Genomic DNA, 13663 nt, shown 5'->3' with positions numbered 1-13663 from the left:
GTTGTCTGTATGCATTGCCTGGTTTAAATTAATCTTGCACATCATAAGCTCAAAAGCATATACAAATTTATTCTCTATGCTAGAAGCAGAAATGTAGTTACAGTGTTTGTAAGTACAGCCACCATGTCATTATTTCAGGCACCAGTAAAATTAAGTGCAGAACAGGTTCCAGGACTGGGCTGCTTGACCTAATCATTAAACTCATTTTATTTTCACACCTTACTGCAAACATCTTTATAAACTTGAGCTTTTAAATCTGCTTGCACATGAAAAGCTTTTATTCAAGCTTTTATCATGTGCCTCGAAGGCCCCAGCTGTTTGTGTCTGCCTTCTGGAAACTGATTACCAGTGTCCTTGTTATTTTTTGTCTGGACAACATCAGCTGTCTTCAAGTACACATTAAATACACATTAAATATTAGCTGCCCTTTTTTTTTTTTTCTTTTTCCTAATATTATTACATGATGTCTGCTAAGCATTTGTGTGGCAGCACTGCGATGTCAACAGCTATTCCTGATTGGTAACCCTCTTTTTATAAACCATTATATTTAGTCTCTTCAAGGCTTTATGACATTGGTAGACCAATATGTTATCCCTGATAAAAAAACTGTGAAGTGTGGGGAAAACTGAGTTCCCTAATCTGTGGCAATGACTCCGAAGGACCCTGAGTCACCATTTGCTGTGGGCTGTGCAGGCCCTGCTGATGGATGGTGCACTCGGGCAATGGCTGAATGGTTTTTTCAGGGAATTGTAGCGACTATGGTACCTTCAGTTCTTGGAAGACTTCATGACTTATTTAAGAGCCAGAAACAAAACTATTTCACTCTCATTTATTACTTTGTAACTAATATTCCTCCTGCCGCACACCTGCCCAGCCACTTGCTCATGCCTCAGCTCAACAGAGGGAGAAAATGAGATGAAAAGCCTCCTGGGTCCAGATAAGGCTCTCCTGCTGTGTTTCCCACTCTTCTCCCCTAAATTGCTTGCTGCCAAGTGGCATTTTGCCCTTTTTTAGATGTGTTTAAGGAGAGCTGCCACAGGCGCGGGGCGGCTGCTGGAGCCCCCTGCTCCCCACAGGGCTCCTGAGGGGCCTCACGGGCACCATTTTGAGAGCCCTCACGATGGCTGCTGGAGGGTGCGGAAAATCGCTGTGTTTAATGAAACCTGGAAATCACTAGGGCTGCCAACAAAGCCCAGTCCTGGGAAAGGTGCTGGGAAAATGGGGTTTTTCCCTGTGCAGCGAGTGCTTCAGGAGGGACAGGCACCCTTGAGAGCTGACCTCAGAAAAGGTACAAAGAAAAGCCCGGCTCCTTTGCCAAGGGTGGTGTGAAGCCAATGGTTCCTGATGGCGGTTATGCAGGGCAGCTGTGACAGACTGCCCTGATCCCCTCAGAGATAGATCCCACCTGTGGAGAAGCAAGGGTGCATGGTGTGCTGAAGGACTGGGGAGCTTTGGGGATTTGGGCACTTTCTGGGAAGACGAGATCGCTTCCCAGTAGCTTTGAAAAGGGGAAAGGCCCAGCAGCGCTTCATGAGGGAGCTCCCACTGTACGAGCACCAACCCACAGCCATGAGGGCTCCTCAGGAGTGCCTGAGGACACGAGCATAGGAGAGAGACAGGATTGACCCACGGCCCCTCCATCATCATGTGAGCTGCAGTCTGCAGGGTGACTCCAAAAAGTGAGTTTTAATTTCCTTACATTTACATTTTCTTTGCACCAGCACTGTGCCCGCTAAGCAAGTAGTTGTGTGACATGGCTGGCTGTTGATGCCAGCCCTTTTCCTCCCTTTCTGCTTTCCATTGCTTCATTTTTAAGCAATGAAATATTTTTTTCTCTAACTAATGAAGGTAGGAGAAATTCTTCACTTGCTTTTGCATGCCTTAACCCTGGTATGCTGTATGTGTTTCTTCTTTGGGATTGCCAGCAGAAGTGAGGAAAAGAAAGATTTTCAGTTTTTACTTGAGTTCTTTTTGGATATTTAAAATCATGATCCTGGGAAGCATGTCCTGAAACTGCCTGTCCTTGCATCACTGAAGTGTCCTGTAGTTGCGATCAGCATTGCACTGACTTCCATGGTTTGTGTTTGACCCAGATATCTTTGCTGAATCAGGTTTTGAACTGTCCTGTCATGATGCTTTACTTGTAATTGTGAATTTGTCCATAAATTATTCTGTTTTGTTCCATAAATTGTTTGGTCTGGCCAGTCAGATGTGTTAATGTTCTACAGCTGGAACATTTCTAATTGAAAGTTGTTTTCAGCTGAAACAAGGTTATTTGGGTAATAGCTCTGACAGCTGAAGATGCTCTTGCTGTTTCTTACCTTTGAAATTAACTAGGTAGAAGAATATAATACAAAATGCTACAAAAGTGGAATACTTGAACCCTATATTGAATAATCCAGAGGAGAATTCTGAGGGGACTGTGAGTGCACATGTCCTGGTTTTAGGTGTTAAGAAGATCTGTTGTGTCTGTTTAATCAGAATAGCTGCTAAATGAAAAATCCTTCTAAAACTTCATGCACAACAGCAGATGTCACTCCAGTTTTTAGTTGGGTTCCCAGAGAAGGATTTGCTTCACTGCAAGAATAACTCTTGCATGACATTATTGCTTAGGTTTAATATCATGTGTTGAGGAACAGATAGAACACATCACAGAATTTCTGAGATTAACTGATGATTGCTGGGGTAAATACCAGAGAAATGCTGTGTTTCTGGACTCTCTCCATTTGGAGCTGAGTGTTTTGGCATGGGGTGGAACCAGTTTGTGAAGAGCTGTGGGCAGTGAGCATCAATACACACCCTATGCGTGGTGTGTGTTTAAGGCAGTGGGGCTCTCTGTTAACTGAGAGGAATGTGCAGCTGCATGGCTGAACTGATCTAAGAGTTTTAAGATTGTATTATAATTAAGTATATTTTAAGCAAACTACAGCAAACAGTCTGAAGGAGCACTTTGTTTCAGTGTTCGTACTTTGGTCATAATAATTGCTAAATTTATCCAAAATTCATGTAGGATTTCAAGTTTCAAGTTTCTGCAAGTAGTGCTGATTGAAGCAGGCACATCTTGTATGACTGTATATGTACTATGTGTTGCAAAGTGTACGATGTAAGTTTTTATCTGTACTATAATATTTTATGTGTACTTTGTAAATGTGCTAAGTTTTTATGTGTACTATGTGTTAGGCCAAAAATCTCATGGCAAGGTGGTAGAATAGGTTTCCTGAACACAAAAAGAAACATGAACATCTACAATCATAAAAATGTGGTTTTGGTTGGGTTTGCACACTGGAAGGGGATCGAAAACCTCCCCTGCTACTGGCCCTAAAGACACTAGAGTAGAAAACAAGATTATTTCTGTATCATAGGTTACTTCTAGTTGCCTAAAACTATGTCTTGTGGGCATAAAGTCATCCAGAGCTACATCTGTCTGAATCTAGTGCCTGCAGAGAAAGGAAGGTAGTTGTTTTTACATTAGAGGAAGAAAAGAAAAAAAAATTATGATATTAAAATGCATTTTAGGGGGAAAAGGAATGGATGTACCTCTGCAAAAATCCAGAGGTGAGTTTCCATTTTGCTGACAGACATTTGGCTTGAAGTTTTGGGTAGTGAAAAGTGCTGCAGATAGTTATCTTTGTAACAGGTTAATATGAAATGTCTCTTGAATGTGCATGCCACATACAATACAAGGATGACTTGCAATATTGGGAAACGGGGATTTATTTGCCATGATGCTTTGGTCATACCTAGCATTGCTGCAGGGTGCCAGGCAGGTGATATTAAAGGACTCAAAATAAAATACTTATCTATATTTACAGCTTCAGATAGAGAATATTTGCCAGCCTAAGTGTGACTGTGTGTAGTGACTGGCAAAGCCAGCAGTAATTGTAAGGTACGAAATCAATTCCATAGCTGTAACAAATACAGCTTAAAAAACAGCCATGAAACACAGAGCAGAGTGGATTTGGAGCCGCAGGCCAAGAGATTATTTCTCTATAGGGTGGAAAGAAAACACTCAATTTTATCATAATTGTGTAGTAAGGCTCCCTGAATAGAGAATTAGATTGATGTTTTCAGGTAGAAAAAGCATAGAGTTGTTTGGCAAGGCCACCCTGGTCATAACTGTGTGTGTAGTAGGAAGAATACCTGGTCAAGAAATCAGTTTATTGAATATATAAGTTTGAACTTCATTGGGTAAAGATGGGCAAACTCTGTTCCACATGCTTGTGATCATTAATCAATGATTGCACATGTCGCTTGTGATCATTAATGTTTAATCATGAGTTTAACCAAATTCCTAGCCAGACATGCTCTCACTAGTTGTCACAGGAACGAAAGACTGTCCCTGCCTGGTGCTCTGGCTATCAGGGAAGTTCCAGCTGAACAGGATGTTTATCTCTGTTAGGGACAAGTGACTTAGCTGAAAACTTGTGCCATAATGGAGCAGCCAGGAGCAGAAATGCTGTGCCTCAGCCTGTTCCTGGCAGAATGCTCAGGGACACGTTGGTAATGAGCAGAGCTGACGAGATTCCCTCAGCAGCAGGTTCTGGCCTGGTGAGTTTGAAGGTCTGCGTGGTTCTGGGGGTTGTCAGGGCGAGGCAGGCCGTGCTCTGCCTGCCCAGCTCAGATGGAGAACCTGGGGATGCTGCTTGGGAAGCACCTGCCTTGCAGAGAGCCCCAGGCAGATGGTGAGAGTGGGATCTGCTGCCTTCCCAGAGACTGCACAAGCGCTCCCTGGTTTCTTTTGGCCCTGCACAGTGTGCCAGGAGGTTGTTGTCATAGTGCTGAGTACTCAGCTTAGCTTGGAGGAGCTGGAGTTGATGAAATTCTGTCCTTTCCAATGAATAGTGTGCTTGTTTTTATTGTGATTGTTTGTGTTAAGCTTTTTTTTGCCTCCTTTTCTTGAAATGGTGGGATTACAGTGACTCGTCAGGTAAGAAAACATAAGAATCTGATTTTTATTCCAATTTTTAAAAAATGGAATATTCAAAATTTGGGCCAGATCCTAGAAATGTCTGTTTCTTTTTGGTTCTGGGATATGAAAAGGTGTCATTTTCCCATCACCATGTTGGAAATTTGGTCTGTTTCTTGACACTGTTTGAATACAGGAAGAACTAAGTAAGATACAGACCAAAAGGACCATTTTCTCTGCCTTCAAAAGATCCAAGTGATGATGAGACACAAGGTAAGCACACTCTCAGCTGAGATACAATTATCTTCATTCTCTACAGTGGCCTTTTAAGTGCTGAGGGAAGAACAGCAAGAACTCTCCTGGACAGCTCTTTTAGCTTCTGGCAATCAGCAATTTAGGGACTTCTGGGTCAGGCTGCATCTGGATTGTCAGTTTTAATGGGCACTCATAGGGTGATTTCTCAGTAATGCATAAATGTTGGTGTCTTTAGGTTTGTCTTTATTTGGAGGAACTAAACTCTGGCTCAGAAGAAAAGAAGAGGACAAAACAGTGCTGAACTGAGATTTCAGATGATGAAGGAGCATGTCTAGGGCTGAGCATTTTTGTTTGAGTTTTAAGAGCAGTACCTAAAAGCCATGGTGAAATACTGATGTGGCAAGATGAGATCCAAAAGTGTATATATGGACTGTGTGTGAGCCCCTGGGTCACGCTTCAGTGGCAGAGTTTCAGTCTCTGTTTTTGTCAGAACAGTGTGAGATCATGAAGGTCACTTTTATCTGTGTTGGGGACAGAGCAGAGGGCTGAGCTGGAGAGCCAGAGAGATTTATTGCATGAAAGCAGGGAAAGAAAGATGTGCCTGTCCTGTTCTTGAGTTCTCTAGGTGTCTGTGTTTTGCCCACCCAGGCTCAATGCCATCTCTTCAGAGCCCCCAGCATCAGATGGTAAGTCATAATACAAATTATTTAAGAATAAAAAAGAGATTTAGAGTTGAAGTTACCCAGGGCACTTACTTCGTAGTGGATGTGCTCCAGACTGGGGTTATTCTGCAATAGCAAGTATTTAAAGTGATGTATGCTCCTGATGTGTAGATGGTCCCATTGCTCTGAATGAACCAATGCAGTGAGTTACAAGCATGCCATGTTACATGGTACAAGCAGGCAAAACACAGATTAAAAAATACAACTGCCAAGCACGGTGTAGGCTGGACAAAGGACCTGTGGTGGAGTAGTGAGCTCTGTGCCAGGAGCAGCCTTGAGTCATTCTTAATGGGAGTGCCAGTGGTAAGAGACCACAAGCTGAACCTGAGCCTTTTGAGAGGAAGAAATACATGTTTATTTCTGCGTTTTATTAAACAAAAGGAAACAAAAAAAATTCTTCAGTCAGAACTGTCTGCATATAAAAGAAGAGGGGCCCAGTGAGGCTCACTTAGATAATCCCTACAACAGAGCAAGGGTAGGGAGATGTGGCTTCCCATTGGGTTAGAAAAGGAAGCCTAATTTAGGATGCTGTAGGTCACACCTTAGGTAGGAGGAGGTGGTATTTGATCTTTTGTCTCTTGAGTCCTAAACTCACATCGTGCCTACAGAGGGCCTGAATTTTTCTACTTTACATCCACGTCCTTATGAATTAAAGACTGTGTGTTTGATTTGGGTGTTTGGGATTTGGCAGCTTTATATCATAGCTCTCCCATACCTGTGTGTGAATTTAATACTGAAGTACATGCTGCATTAAAGGTTGAAACCTTTGAGATGCCCTTGATATCGAGGATGAGAGATTCCATTCTTCTAGACTTAGCTTCTTTTGCAAATTGTTAGACTGGGGAAACCATTAGAGAGAAAATCTGTGCTTTTTGCTGAATTTATGCCTGGAGAAACTATGCAAATCAAAGAAAAGATTTGCTGCTCTGCTTTTCTTCCCTCTGCTATTTGTATCCTTTAACACTTCTGTCAGCTGCAGATGGGCAATAAGTGAAGGACAGAGAAAGTGGCAGGTGTTCAATCCTTCCAAAGCCTATCTGGTTTTAGTAGAATAAATTAAAAAAAAATTGAAGAATTTGGTTGCTATGATAAAGCTAATTCATCAATTACTCCACCTTGCTGCAATGTTGTCTTGGGACTACAGGCAGACTGCTGTGGCAAGGCAAGCACCTCAGTCCCAATCCTTCAGTTTAATTTGCACAAAGTGCTTGTAAAATTTGGAATGTTGGTAGAGTTGGGTTGCAAATGTACATTTTACATTTCTCGTGGTACTGCACATACCTGTTTCCAGAGCAGCTTGGGCCTTAGCAGTGTTTCTCCCTTGATCCCAATGCACCAGTGAAACACTTCAGTATTGCTTATTGGTAATATTAAATGTGCAGAACACGGCTCTTGAACTTGGATTCTCTAAATATTTTAGTTCTGGCTGGTGGGTGGGAATAGTGAGACCAAAGAGGTCAGCACCCCAGTGCTCTGGCCTGTCCCTGTGCTTTCATTGCTGAGCTCCAACAGTTTAACCCACAGCCCTTTAATGCACTAAAACAATACTGAGCAATGAACTGGGGGTTTCAGTAGCTCATTTGTAGATGTTTCAGTCCATTGTGTAGTGGGTGTGGGTCAGCTGTTCAACAGATGTCTTTGAGCCATTTTCCAGTCAGCCTCTCCTCTGTCTTTCTAGTTATCCTCTTTGGAATAGACAATTCTGTTCTCAGGGAGCTTTTTTGCTCTGCTGATTTGTTTTGGCCAAGGACCGTTTTTGGAAAAGAAGAGCCAGAGCAGTATAAAGTTGGTTTTAAGCAAACCATAATGACACTGTAGTATTTTGCACTAATATTCAGCTGTTGGCTGTCTGTGTGGCGCACAGTGCTTCAGGGAAGATCTAGCCTGGATAAACAAAGGGAGGTAAAGCTGGAGAGCTTGTCTTACTGATAGCTGTTTATTTGGAGCTCTATTTATAACTGTTTTCTTTAATAAATACCTCTGTTTAGGAGGTACTGTTATGCCATATGTTTCAACAAATCTCATCTCAAGCTAGTCCTGATGGATGAAAAACATTTTATGAAATGTCTAGTCTGTTGGGGTTTTTGCCTGAAAAGGTAAAAGTAATATATGAAGTCATGCACAGTGTATCCAGATGTTTTTCTGAGATGTACCCCAAAAACATGGATTTCTGATGATTTTAAAAGCAGAGAAGATAGAAATACACTTAATTGGTCTGTCCAGTATGAATGCAAATTGCAATTTCCATAATGACAGTGCAGAATTAGTTCCATCTTTTTTTCTTGAGGTCAGGTGAATCTACTGCTTTCGGATGGCAGGTGCTATTTCTTTCACTCCAAGTTTTGTATCGAGGACAGGTTGGATGGAACTCTGAGCATCCTGGTTTAGTGGAAGATGGCTCTACCCATGGCAGGGGACATGGAATCAGATGGTCTTTGAGGTCCCTTCCAACCCAAACCATTCTGTGAGTGTTCAATGCTTCTATCATATGCAGGACAATAATCCAGCCTTGGAGCATATAACATGCAGCATCCGACTACTCCTGGCTCAAGCAAATCAGAAAATAGAATCAGGTTTGGAGGGGCCTTAAAGCTCATCTGCTTCTGAGCCCCCTGCTATGGGCAGGCAGGGATGCCACCCACTCGATCAGGTTGCTCAAGAACCCCTTCCAACTTGGTCTGGAATGTTTTCAGGGATGGGGTACATCCACAACTTTTTCTAGGCAGCCTGTTCCAGTGTCTCACCACCCTCACAGTAAAGGATTTCTTCCTAACCTCTAATCTAAACCTATTCTCTGTCATTTGGAAGCTATTCCTCCTTGTCCTATCACTCCATGTCCTTGTCAAAAGTCCCTCTCCAGGTCTCTTGTAGTTGCCCTACAGGTACTGAAATGCCACTGTAAGGTCTGCTTGGAGCCTTCTCCAGTCTGGACAGCAACCCTCCTCATATAATCCATCATTTGTTCTCTGTGTTAAAATGTGTGTTTCCATAATTCCTCACTTCAGTAGGTGCTTGTTACCGTGTTTCAACACTTCTATTTTTGCATGCTGATCACAAAGGCAGTAGCTGGTCATGGACTCTAAGTCATCTCATAATGAGTCATTTTGACCTCCTGTATTTCACAGGTAAAGTGCCTGTGACTTTACAGCCAAAGGGACACAATCTCCAGAAGGCTCCAGCCATTATCTTTGTAAAAGAAACAGCAGCATTCAGATATCTGCACTCCTCACAGCCTGGTTCAAAGCAAAAACCACCAGTCATCTCTGACAGTCATCCCATGGTAGGCTTGTGGTTTTCTAACTGCTTCACACCCACTCACAGCTCCCTGGTGCTGTGACTCAGCTGCAGGAATGCTTCTGTGCCTGGCCTAGAGCTACACATGTCACTGTGCTGTTGTCAATCCACATCCAGGCAGCGCTCTTGCTTCTGGCAGATTTTGGTTCCTTGGTGTGCCCTCTGAGCAGGGGGAGCGGGGAAGCTCTGCACAGGCTCCTGCTCCTCCTGAGCCTTCTATGAAAGGGAAGGTGCTGGCTCTTTTGTCCTTGCTGAGCTTCCTGTGTGCTCCAGCCTCTCTGCTGCCTGACAAGCTGTCTCTGCTGGTTTTTCTCAGTTCCCTTGTGCCTAACAGAGCCAGAAACACATTGTTCCCTCTGGTAAAAAATAAGCGCTGTGACTCCCCAGTTTCTTGCATGTTTTCTCTGTGTGCACTTCTCCTCTGCCAGTGGCGATGGGGTGTCTTATCACTGTAGCTGATCCTGTGCTTAAGTGTCTTTGGTGTTTTCTGTATCAGTGTATTGTGTCAGCAGAACTTCATTGGAAAAAGAAGAAAAGTGTCTTTATATTTTTCCTGGATAGTTTGTTCCATCAGCTTTGTTAATTGAATGTGGGAATCTTGAGGGCAGAATTGACAAAAGTCAACTATTCAATATGCTCTCAGAATTCAATGCTATAGTCAATAAACTGCTTGGTAAAAGAAAAAATTCTGGGGAAATATATATTTTGTTGCTGAAGTGTTCTTGTTATAAAAACATTGGAGTTTTGCACAGAGAAGAACATAAAGTAAAACAAAGTAGCAAAGTCCTTTTTGTTGCTGCTGTTTTAGTAGCACAGAGCAAATGAATGTTTAACATGAAAGAAAATATAGATAAGATTAAAGTAATCATTAACTAAACCACTTCACTGCAGGAACTTGATTGGATTCATTTGAGACTAGTGCATTGTGATATCTGCCTCTTCAGCCTGTGGGCCTGGTTAAAATACAGTAGAGCACTACTCCATCACCCAAGGATATGAAGAAAGTAGGATTACTGCAGGGGTTTTGAGGAAAAGATCTGGTGCTCTGTAATTTGAGTGTTTAGACAGTTTGAGTGGGCTCATTAAATTAAAGGTTGCTTAATAAGAAAGAGCATTAAGTGGCTGCCTAAAATTACTATATAGCAGTTACAAGAATTTTTAAGGAATATATTCTATAGGTGTATTTGAAGGTAATGAAAAGTTTTGGTATAATTCTGTTTAAAATTCAGGTAAGAAACTTGTGGAGAACAGAACTGTATGGAGCTAGAAGGAATATCAGATATTGCAGGACACAGAATTGGTTTTACCTTTCACAGGACTCCGTAATGTGCTTGGTTTCAATGAGTTGATCAAGAGATTTCCAGGCTTAGCCAGCCAAAACAAGGATGGGTTTGTTTGCTGGATACCAAAATAACTTCTGCTATTGACTTTTGTTGCATTATTCTATCTTAAAGTATTAAGTATTTTAATACAGATATGATATTGATGCAGGGGAAATTCTCTGTTCAGACTGCTGTGCACAGAGACACAAAATTCCTTGGCTTGCATCCTCAGGAATACAAAAACATATGGGCAATCACAGAACAAATTACCAGGATTTCTGGCCCAGTGATTTGCTGGAGAAATGAGTGTTGAGCATTCTTCAGTCTTTTATTTCTTCAAGTGGTTGCCAATGTTGCCTTTGCTTCCTATCCAGATTAATCCAACCTTTTGAAGTAAAATTTTCAAAAATGCTCCTTGTCAGTGATCTTCTGAATTTAGACATTTTAAAATGCCGACATTTCTTCTCTAAAATAACTGAGGTGTTTTTTGTCTGTATTTTGGGACTTTGATAGTTCCCTTTTTGAACCCAAATCAGTGCCTTCCTTTTTTTCTCTCCTTACATTGCTCTGACCTCGTGAAAGACACATCCAGAAGTACAGAAAGCCTGACCACATTCTTAGAGCTCTCTGGAGATCTGATTCTCTTCATCCCAGTAGTAGCTTGACTATTCTGTTGTACATTGTTGTTCCTAGGAAGGCCTCTGAACCATTGTAGTGGCAAACACAGCAGAAAGGTCCTGGAGAAATTGGATTAAAAGGGCAGAAGTGTGCAGGCAGCTTTGTTTAATGCACAGCAACATCTGAGGCAGTACAGGACCCTCTTTGGCTGTGATTGTAGAGCGTGAACCACCAGAAGGCTGCTGAACATTGGACTGAGAGTTGGGACAAAAGATGAACCCTGAGTCTCTGAGATCTGTGTCTGGAAACTGGAAAATCTGTGACTTTGGCTGAGATACTTCTCTATTCTTTAAGAAAATTCCATTTTGGAATCAAACCACAACAAAAAATCATAGCTGCGGTACTCTGGTAAAATATAAAAAAATGAAAGTCAACCTCAAAGAAGTAACAAGTGAATTAATTTTGATTCTTTCTTCTCAGTTAGGAGAGGTGCCTCCTTTTCAGTTGGACTGCTTTACTTTACCTGTGTTTCATCTTGTCCTGTCAGTCTTCACGACATCAGACAAATGTGTTCTGGGAAGTTGTCCACTGCACTGACCTTCCTAATTGTTTGTTTTATTTTCCTTTAATATATGTGCTTGTATAAAAATGTACATAAATGTTGTTTGTGGTTTGTTTTGGGTTTTTTTTTGCATGGAGCTCTAGTCAAGAGAAGCAGTGGTAGCAGTGGTCAGGAAATGTTAATCTTTGGTTGAGTACAAATCATGTCTACAGCAGAGAATCAAATTTGTTAATGTGCTCAAAAATGTGATGTTTTTGACACATTTGGATCATAAGTAAGGTCTTCCTTTACTTGTGTGCTTGTGCAGCTAATAGAATTATAGAAAGGATATTGTATGTGCAACAGACTAAATGCAGGCATTGCACAGCAAGAAACCTGTCCCAAATTCCTGTTTTTCAGATAATCTCTAACTTAGTTGCTAAAATACACATATATTCATGCCTATTTCCTGATCTTGAGTGTCCTCTTGGTTATTAGAGTGTACATAAAGAGCCACAGAGTTGCATCTTTTGATGGCAGTTTTATTGTATATCTTTCTAGTGTATTCCTTATAAACCACGGTGCAAGTTTCCATTCTTTTTGCCTAGAAAGTCTGGAGTACTCATCTACTGCAGTGTTAATTAAGCAGGTGTAATGATTTAACTTGGCAGATACACAGAATTTAAGATTTCTGTTTTGAAGCAATAGAAATAGGCATACCTATACTCCTGCAAAAAAATTCCATGAGCTTGGCTTCTTCCTGCAGTTACAAACACATGGAGTCCCAGTTTTCAGTTTAAAAAGAAAAAAAAAAAAACAAACAAGTGCACTGATTGCAATGCAGAGAAGCTTGAAATTATGAATCTGACAGTTTCCAAGCAGGCAAAAAACTGTAACTATAAAACCAGTGTTTTGGTCTACCCTGTTATGAAGTGGGTGCACTGGAGTGGCATTAAAGGTCTGGCATGACTATGATTGGTTTTAAAGCTGTTAGACTCATGTGTGCTGGGGGACTCAAGTGGAGAAATCACAATGAGTTTTGTCCTAATGAGGCATAAGAAGCACATCTTCTTTCCCCCCTGACGTGTGAAGTGAGACCCAGCACTGCTGTGTCTATTTGTGCTCCAGCTGCTCTGGGGATTTCAATTATTTTTTACTTTTTTCCACTTCACACTTTCCAACCTTGCCATGTCCATTGCAGCTTGAGGAATTGGACAAACTGCTTTCTTCTCCCCGTGGGCAGTGCGTCCAGTTCTTCCTGGAAGTGTGAGCCATAGGAAGCCCGAGGAACAGGCTGCTCTCCTCCACTGTGGTGTTACATAAATAAGAACCAGGCTCCTGAGACCTCTGCCATGTCTGCAGTGAGGGGACAGCTGACTGACTCGCAGCCAGAGCAGGAACTGGATTGTGTAGGGGGGTGGCTGAGGGCCCTGCTGCTCTGGAGGGGATGGCACGTGCCATTGTTACCCTGATGCTGTCAGACAAGGTCTCTGGTTGGCTTAGGGCCTCAGCAATAACAGACACGCAGTCTTTCACGTTTTCTTCTGCACATGAGGAGGTTAAAAACAGAACGAGGAAGGAAAAGAGCCAGATCTCAGTAGCTATCCACTGTTAATCCTTGCGGATTTTCCACATCATCTCTGTGGGAGAGAGCAAAACACAGGTACTCAAATCTGCATTGGGTTTTATGTCTCCTTTTTCTTTTGAGGGAGAAGTTGCTAGCTGTTGAAGGCAAAAATGGGTCATGTAGCTGCTGCATCTTAAAAATAAAATCTTTGGCATACTTCCCTGCCTGCAACATAGTGCACTGAATTTCAATGAAAATCACCCAAATATGCAGAGCTCATAGGCAACTCTGAATTCTGCAATAGAAAATGCTGCAGCGCACATTTCCAGGCAGCTTCCGTGCCATTTGATTTGCTTGTTCATAAATCTTTTCTCAATCAAAGTACTATTATTTTTTGCAGACAAATATCTAGGTTCTAAACTAAGCAGCATTCATAAT

General features: G+C 41.9%; 1 protein-coding gene across 1 annotated transcript in view; it reads left to right on the top strand.

Moving 5' to 3' along the window:
- The first annotated feature begins 4191 nt into the window (after window positions 1-4191).
- Window positions 4192-13663, top strand: part of PAK5 (p21 (RAC1) activated kinase 5) — a 299053-nt gene continuing 289581 nt past the window's right edge. Inside the window, exon 1 of the mRNA XM_063152843.1 lies at window positions 4192-4548. The gene's annotated coding sequence lies outside the window, so the exon portion shown is untranslated. The remainder of the gene's footprint in view (window positions 4549-13663) is intronic.

This window comes from Melospiza melodia, chromosome 3 (genome assembly GCF_035770615.1).
Source record: "Melospiza melodia melodia isolate bMelMel2 chromosome 3, bMelMel2.pri, whole genome shotgun sequence".
NCBI lineage: Eukaryota > Metazoa > Chordata > Aves > Passeriformes > Passerellidae > Melospiza > Melospiza melodia.
Note: the sequence above shows the minus strand (reverse complement) of the source record. Positions and strands in the feature narration are given on the sequence as shown.